The sequence below is a fragment of the Octodon degus genome, unplaced genomic scaffold (genome assembly GCF_000260255.1).
Source record: "Octodon degus isolate 3935 unplaced genomic scaffold, OctDeg1.0 scaffold00074, whole genome shotgun sequence".
Taxonomy (NCBI): domain Eukaryota; kingdom Metazoa; phylum Chordata; class Mammalia; order Rodentia; family Octodontidae; genus Octodon; species Octodon degus.
This window is the reverse complement of record NW_004524650.1, coordinates 2633290-2640116: the sequence shown is the minus strand read 5'-3', so window position 1 is coordinate 2640116 and position 6827 is coordinate 2633290. Positions and strand designations below refer to the sequence as shown.

The window sequence follows — 6827 nt, the reverse complement described above, 5'->3', positions numbered from 1 at the left end:
TATATATAACCAGTGCTTGAACTTGAACTCAAAACCCTGCACTTGCCAGGCAGGTGCTTATGCTGTTAGTTCACCTAAGAACCATCTGTAACTTCGTGGTTGATGGGTGTCACACAATGCACAAGTGAGGCCTGGTGAATCTGAGTTACGGGTATAAGAAGCTAAGCTTGGAGAAAAATAACCTGTAAGGCAATTCTGGTATGCATTTAGAAACACACTGATGGAATGTTGTAATTATTATTTAGAGATAACAGAACCTCTGATTAGAACCAGCCTTTATTTGTACTTTATGTGTGTATTTGTTCAGCTATTCTCTCGTTTAATATTTTTTAATTGTTTAATAAATATTTGATGAGCCTCATCATGAGTGCTATGGTTTGAGTGTATCTATCCAAGCAATGGCTTGTGTTTTGGTATCTTGGTCCTTGGTAGGATGGTGCTGGCAGGTGGTGAGCCTTTAAAACACCAGTCCTCATAGGAACAAATTAGGCCACGAAGGGCCTGTTCACACAAGGCACTGATGTAGTTGTTGTGAGAACATGGCTGGTTCTTGAAAGAAGGTTGTTATAAAAGAACAAGCTCAGGGGGCCTGGCCCTAGCTCAGGCCTTTAAGTGGCTGCTTCCACAAAGCTGTCAGCCTCAGGTTGCTGGAGTTCGAACCTCACACCTCTCCAGCTGGCCAAAAGTTCCCTGAAGGCATTCGAGAAACAAAAGCTCAGTCCTTTCCAGGCTCCCTCTGGTTTTCTACCTTGTCATTCAGATTTTCTCTCAGAAGCACTCCCAAGGTGATGCCCCTACCAAGGGCCTTTTTGAGACTCCGCACCATGCTACTTGGACTTTCAGTCTCCAAAATTGTAAGTTAATCAAATGTCTTTACTCATTACTTAGCCTCAACTATTCCACTATGGTAACGAAAAGCAAACTCATACATTTTGTTCTATGGCAGACACTATGATATGAGAATATAAAAGTAGCAGAGAAGACCATCTTGATTTCTCATGGAGCTTGGACTCTGGCAAAGCACAAACAAATAGCATTGAAATGTACAATATGTCAGCATAAACTGTGGTGAGATACAGCATGCCAAGTGAAGGCAGCAGAGGAGAGTAGTCAGGAAAAGCTTATTGAGGAGAGTAAAACTTTGACAGAACTGAAATATGATCGAATGTTAAGAGAGTAAAAGATGCTGGGAATGCAGAATAGGCTCACTGAAGAGAATGACCGACGAGTAGAGAAAATATCACAAGTTCTTTTAAAGAGAACAATTGACACGGTAGGGGAACTAACAGAATTTAACCTGACCTGCCAAGAATGGTTGTAGATAGAAATCACTCTGAAGGTATACAACTTTCACATATTTAAGAAACCAGAATTACCCAGTGACAAAGGTGACTAATAAGATTACGTTCTATTGGGGCTGGGGAGATGGCTCAGTAGAATAAGCTCTTGCCTGGCAAGCGGAAGGGTCTGAGTTCAATCCCCGGTTACACACACACACACACACACACACACACACACACACACACACACAAAAAAAAAGATTACGTTCTATCTACTTGTCTGTGTTAAGACCTTGGTTCATTTCCTACAAGAAAACAATCACTGTCACTGTCTCCATGTCACTCTTTTATAAGAGTCCTCTTCATCATCCGAACCAATTTCTCAGTACCCAATTAATATTTTGTTTTAAGATCTGATCTCTGTTCTCTGGTATGTCCCCTCAGCCTTCTTTCTAAATATTATACAATCTGAAAAAAATAAATAAAAATGAAAAATGAAAATAAATAAATAAATTTTGGGGCCGGGGAGATGGCTCAGTGGAATAAGCACTTCCTCTGCAAGTGCAAGGGCCTGAGTTCAATCCCCAATTCCACCAAAAAAAAAAAAAAAAGAAAGAAACAAATGAAAATAAACTAAATATTATACAATCTGTGCTGAACTCCTTTCATAACCAACTGTCCTCTAAGAATTGTAGTCATTAAGCACTTCCCTTATCATTCTGTAAATGCCATCATTAGATTCATGTCTATTATTAGTGAATTCCTGTTTATTCATACTTATGATTTTTCTTGAAATACTATACTGGATTCAAAGTATAATTATTGAAAGTATGACCTAATGCATATATTGTAAAGAAATAAAAGATGATATATGACATGGTCTAGTCTGTCCTTGATGTTGAAATGATGTGATACATGTTTTACCACAATGTGTTGAGCATTAATATTGGTTTGAAAGGATTTGCTAATATATGCTAATGTAACACAGATAAAATTTAACAAGCAATGTACTGTCTTAAATATTATAAAGGGTTACTATTCATTTGAAGCATTTAAAAATATTTTGCATTTTATAGGACTAAAGATACATAGAGATAGAGATGGAAGAAGAAAAAGAAAGGGAATGGGATAGAAACAGGATTCATATGGATTGTGGTTATTCCTGATGAAGTCACAAGTTTGCTGTTTTCTTTTCTCCTAACACCCAGGTTGAATAGCAAGACAATTAAAAAATAAATTTATAAAGTCAGCCAGTATAAGTGTAACAAATTAATACATAGTGAATTTTTCTGTTCTATCAAAGAAATCTTAAATTCAACATAAAGAGATTCACTTAACAGCATTGACAATGTAAGGATTTTTAGTTGTAGTTATTAAGCCTCTTTACCAAATAATTCTCCTTTTATTATTGAGCTAGTTCACAAATAACAGCTGTTGGAAATGTCAGATGTTAATGAGGCAGGGCAACGCAAACCTGAATTGTAGCATTCTTTTTTTCTTTGGTGCCATGAATATGCCAGAATGGGCAGACTCCGATAATAATACCATCTTGCAATTCTCTAAACGCTCTGCAGACTAAAGTGCATCAGGCTGCCATTAATCCCACTTATCACTCTGACAGCTCAGTAATTACACTACTGCTATAGCCAGGTAGTCCTAATAAAATATCAACCACTGCACTGGAATGCAGACTGGTGAGATGTTTTATTAAACTTGGGGGGGTTTGATCATCAAGTGACATTATTGTTGACCTATTTTTCTATTTGACAATAAATTATCCTTTGACCATGCCATAATAGATATTACAGCATGCATTTACTGTACCAAATCAGAAAGGTACTGCATTACAACGATGTAGGCAAATGGTGTAAATAAGATAGCAGAAATGTATGTGAGAATGTTATTACCTAAATTGCTTTAAATGATTGATACCATGAAAAGTCACAGACACAGTACTTAAGGGAATACGTCAACAATTATTGTAAACCACGGTTCTACATAAATTTTTCTTTAGAAGTAACATTTAAATTCCATTTGTTTTTATCTGCAGTCTTTTAATTCCCTTTTTACCTTACCCAGTTATTCTCTTATAATGCAGTTCACTTGTAAATGTATAGTAAAGGCAAAAGGTAATTCAGATAATAAGTATATAATATTTTAATCACCTAGTAGCTACATTTACACTAAATATACTAGGTTGTTTTAAAAGCAATAAAGCATCTTACATTTATCTACCACTGATCATTGGTTTACATTTTTCTATTTACTAGATAGTGTAAAAATATAATTAATTAAAAGCAAAATGAAGTATCTTTAAAAATGTTAACCATTCACGATTAATCATGGCTATAAAAATACATGAAAACTTCAGTGAAAATTTTAGTACAGCTACTTAAGAGCCAAAAACTATTCAATGAGTATTTACAAAATTGAACTTTATATTCAGTTTATATTTATAAAATTCTATGTGAAGAGACATAAATTCCCCTACCTAAATGTCAGGGAGGTAGGTCAGTTTTATTATAGAGAATACATTGCATTCTTCGTGCATCTGATCCCTACTGCCTTTATTGGTAAGCATCCAGAGCAATTAGAACTACAGCAAATATTTGTTTAATAGTGTACTCTACTACAAATGTAAATAACGTGATTTCTCAGGAACACGCAAATGCACACACACACACACACACACACACACACAAATCTAGCTGAAAACCTTAAACTTCACTTTATACTGTCTTTGCTAGATTTCTGATTAACTCAATCAGCACTTTTCATAAGACTCTGTATGATCTACCTTAATCTATTCATAATGGAACTGGACAAATTAGTGGTTACTTTAAAAATTAAAGTATTTCCCAAATAATGATATTATATTTCCTCAGAGCTTTATGTTTAGCTCTACCATTTGGAAGATCTACCTACCTGAGATGCAAAAGATGGTACAGGTCATTCCGTACCCTGTAAATTCTGGTATAGACAAAACACAGACTAATATATTTTACTAAATGTGCAATATTACAGCTGTAAACTGAGAACTCAGGAAGAGGTTAGATGTAAGGAGTTCAAGTCAAGAAATAAAGGTCAGCATTGTCACTTACGCGTCTTAGTTCCGTAGCATTCACATCCTGCACCCCGATTACGACATAATGAAAGGACACAACAGAGATGGATAGTATCTTTAAAACATGATCAGACTAATTTCTTGTTCCAATCTAGTAAACAGTCCAAAGCCGTCCTCAGCTTCCAATAATTCTCTGGGTATTTTTAGAGTTCTATTTCCTCAATATGACATTAACAGTCATTTATAAGTGGTTTCTGATACTGTTTTTTGATTATACAACAGGGTCTTACTGGCTTAGCGGTATTTGGAACGAATTTTGAATATCCTTAACATGCATTTTGGCTCAGTGTCTACCTTTGCTCAGCAGGAAGCCAGAGTAGCATCATTAAAAGTAACTGAAGTTTTATAGTGTGCACTGTTCTGCCTTTTAACCACATTCATGATATCCAGTTTTAAGACTTTAAATTTTTATTTGTATGTGCAAGTTAATACCAAACATAATTTTGAAACGGAGCTTTTTATCTACTAGTAATTTCATATTCACATGTAAATGTTTCAAAACAACTCAAGAGAGAAAAAAATTTACAACAGTTCACACTTCACAAAACTGATGCCCATAATAATGTATTTGATAACTAGCATCACCCTGAAACTAAAGCATAATGTAGAACTTTTTTTTTTTTTGTAGAACTTTTTTACAAAGATTCTGTATTCTGTCAAACTTTTGGTTTACTCAAATACCAATAGCTTAATGTACAGTTTACTAGTTAATTGTATTTTAAATTAAACAAAGAGATTAACTGAATAATTTTTGTTTGTTTTTACTTATTATCTCCATTGGAAAGATGTGAATACTGAGAACCCTGTGATGTTCCAAAGACTAGGTATGTGGCAGGTGAGTAACAAAAAGAAGATATTTAGCATCATATAACCCAGACTACAACATCCTCATATGAAGACAGCTTAGAACTTTAAAAGGTGCTGTTTTACCAATTCCATCCCTTAGAATCATCAATAACACCCTATTATAGCTATCTGAAGACTGAAAGAAAAGCAGATAAGAACTTGCTCTCAGAAAAGTATACAGCATGATCTCTCCAACTCCAATTTTATTTAACAAAAATTCTAAAGGATAATCTTGATTCTTTCTTCAAGAGACATCTTAAATCAAGATGAAATGGTAAGGATTTTGTGGAATCACACAGTTTTGAAAGCTAATCCAATCTCAGTATTCACAGAGGTTATACTGAGAATACAGATGTAACTTTCATGAACCTCCCAGGGTACAAGCAAACTTTTCTAACTCAATTAATTACCTTTTTCATTCTTCAGTTTTCCTTTTTCTCTAATTATGTTGTTTCTAGGTAGCTGACTTTATTACTATTTTTAAGTAACTATAGTTCAGTCATTTGTGCAAGAAAGGTAGTTTTCTTAGGATATTATTATTTAAAAAATTAGCTATGCTGCAGAAACTTCAAAGGCATAAGAAATTACAAACTTATGTATATCTTGTTAACTACAAGCAAACGAAAATATCCATAAAATAGTATATATTATCTTTTAAAATTTTTAAACAAACACTGTCCTATTATTACTACACAGGAAGAAAATCGTGTTGAACAATGTTGCTCTTAACTTTACTGCGTTTGTTGTTGTTGTTTTGTTTTTGTTTTTTAGTTTTATAAAGAGATTTCGAGCACTAGGGGATATAGCTCAGCAGCATAAGCACTCGTCTGGCAAAAGCAAGGTCCTGAGTTTGACTTCCAGTGACAAATCAGAAAGAGACTTTGAAAGAAAATTTTGAAAGAGAATTGAGAATAGGTAATCAGTACAGAAAGGTAGAACGGGGAAGGGGAAAGCTACGCAATAATGAATTCAGGAAGATTTAGTGAAAACTATGCCCACATTGTGAAATATATTCACAGAATGAAGTAGTTAAGCATTGAAAAACAGCAAAATTCACTGAAAGAAATTTCAGTCTTTAAAGTTTTCTCAATGTAGCAGGGGTTTAAAACATTAAAAGCACAAAGACTATGTCATAAGACTTAAAAAAAAAAAACGACTAAACTTGCTTATAATCAGTCTGTATTTTTTTCCAAATTAATGTTACTGAGAGAATTGTTGGGGATGCTGAGAACACTACAGCAATAAAGGAAAATTTTTCTCATTTTCAATTTCTATTGCAAATTTGTTTTAACAGCATAAGACAATGACTTAGATATTGAATTTTTGAAATGGAATTGGCAATAAGTGATTATACTGCAGCTATAAGGAACAAATGGATGCTAAGTACTCACTAATTTTTATATCAATAATACAGTGGCAGTTCCAGTCAAATTAGTGAATACAGAAGAATTATGATCATTTCGGTATGTCAACTGAGTAACAACTGCCCAGCAGATAATTAATCTGGATGCATCTTTGGATGATTGACATGTAGGTCAGCAAACTGAGGGGGGAAAGGATACACAAAGAGAGAGAGA

The 6827-nt window shown here is 34.2% G+C and overlaps 1 protein-coding gene across 3 annotated transcripts in view; it reads right to left on the bottom strand.

Annotated features, from left to right (window-relative positions):
- Dpyd (dihydropyrimidine dehydrogenase) overlaps positions 1-6827 on the bottom strand; it is a 978184-nt gene that overhangs the window by 717246 nt on the left and 254111 nt on the right. The gene's annotated exons all lie outside the window — the stretch shown is intronic.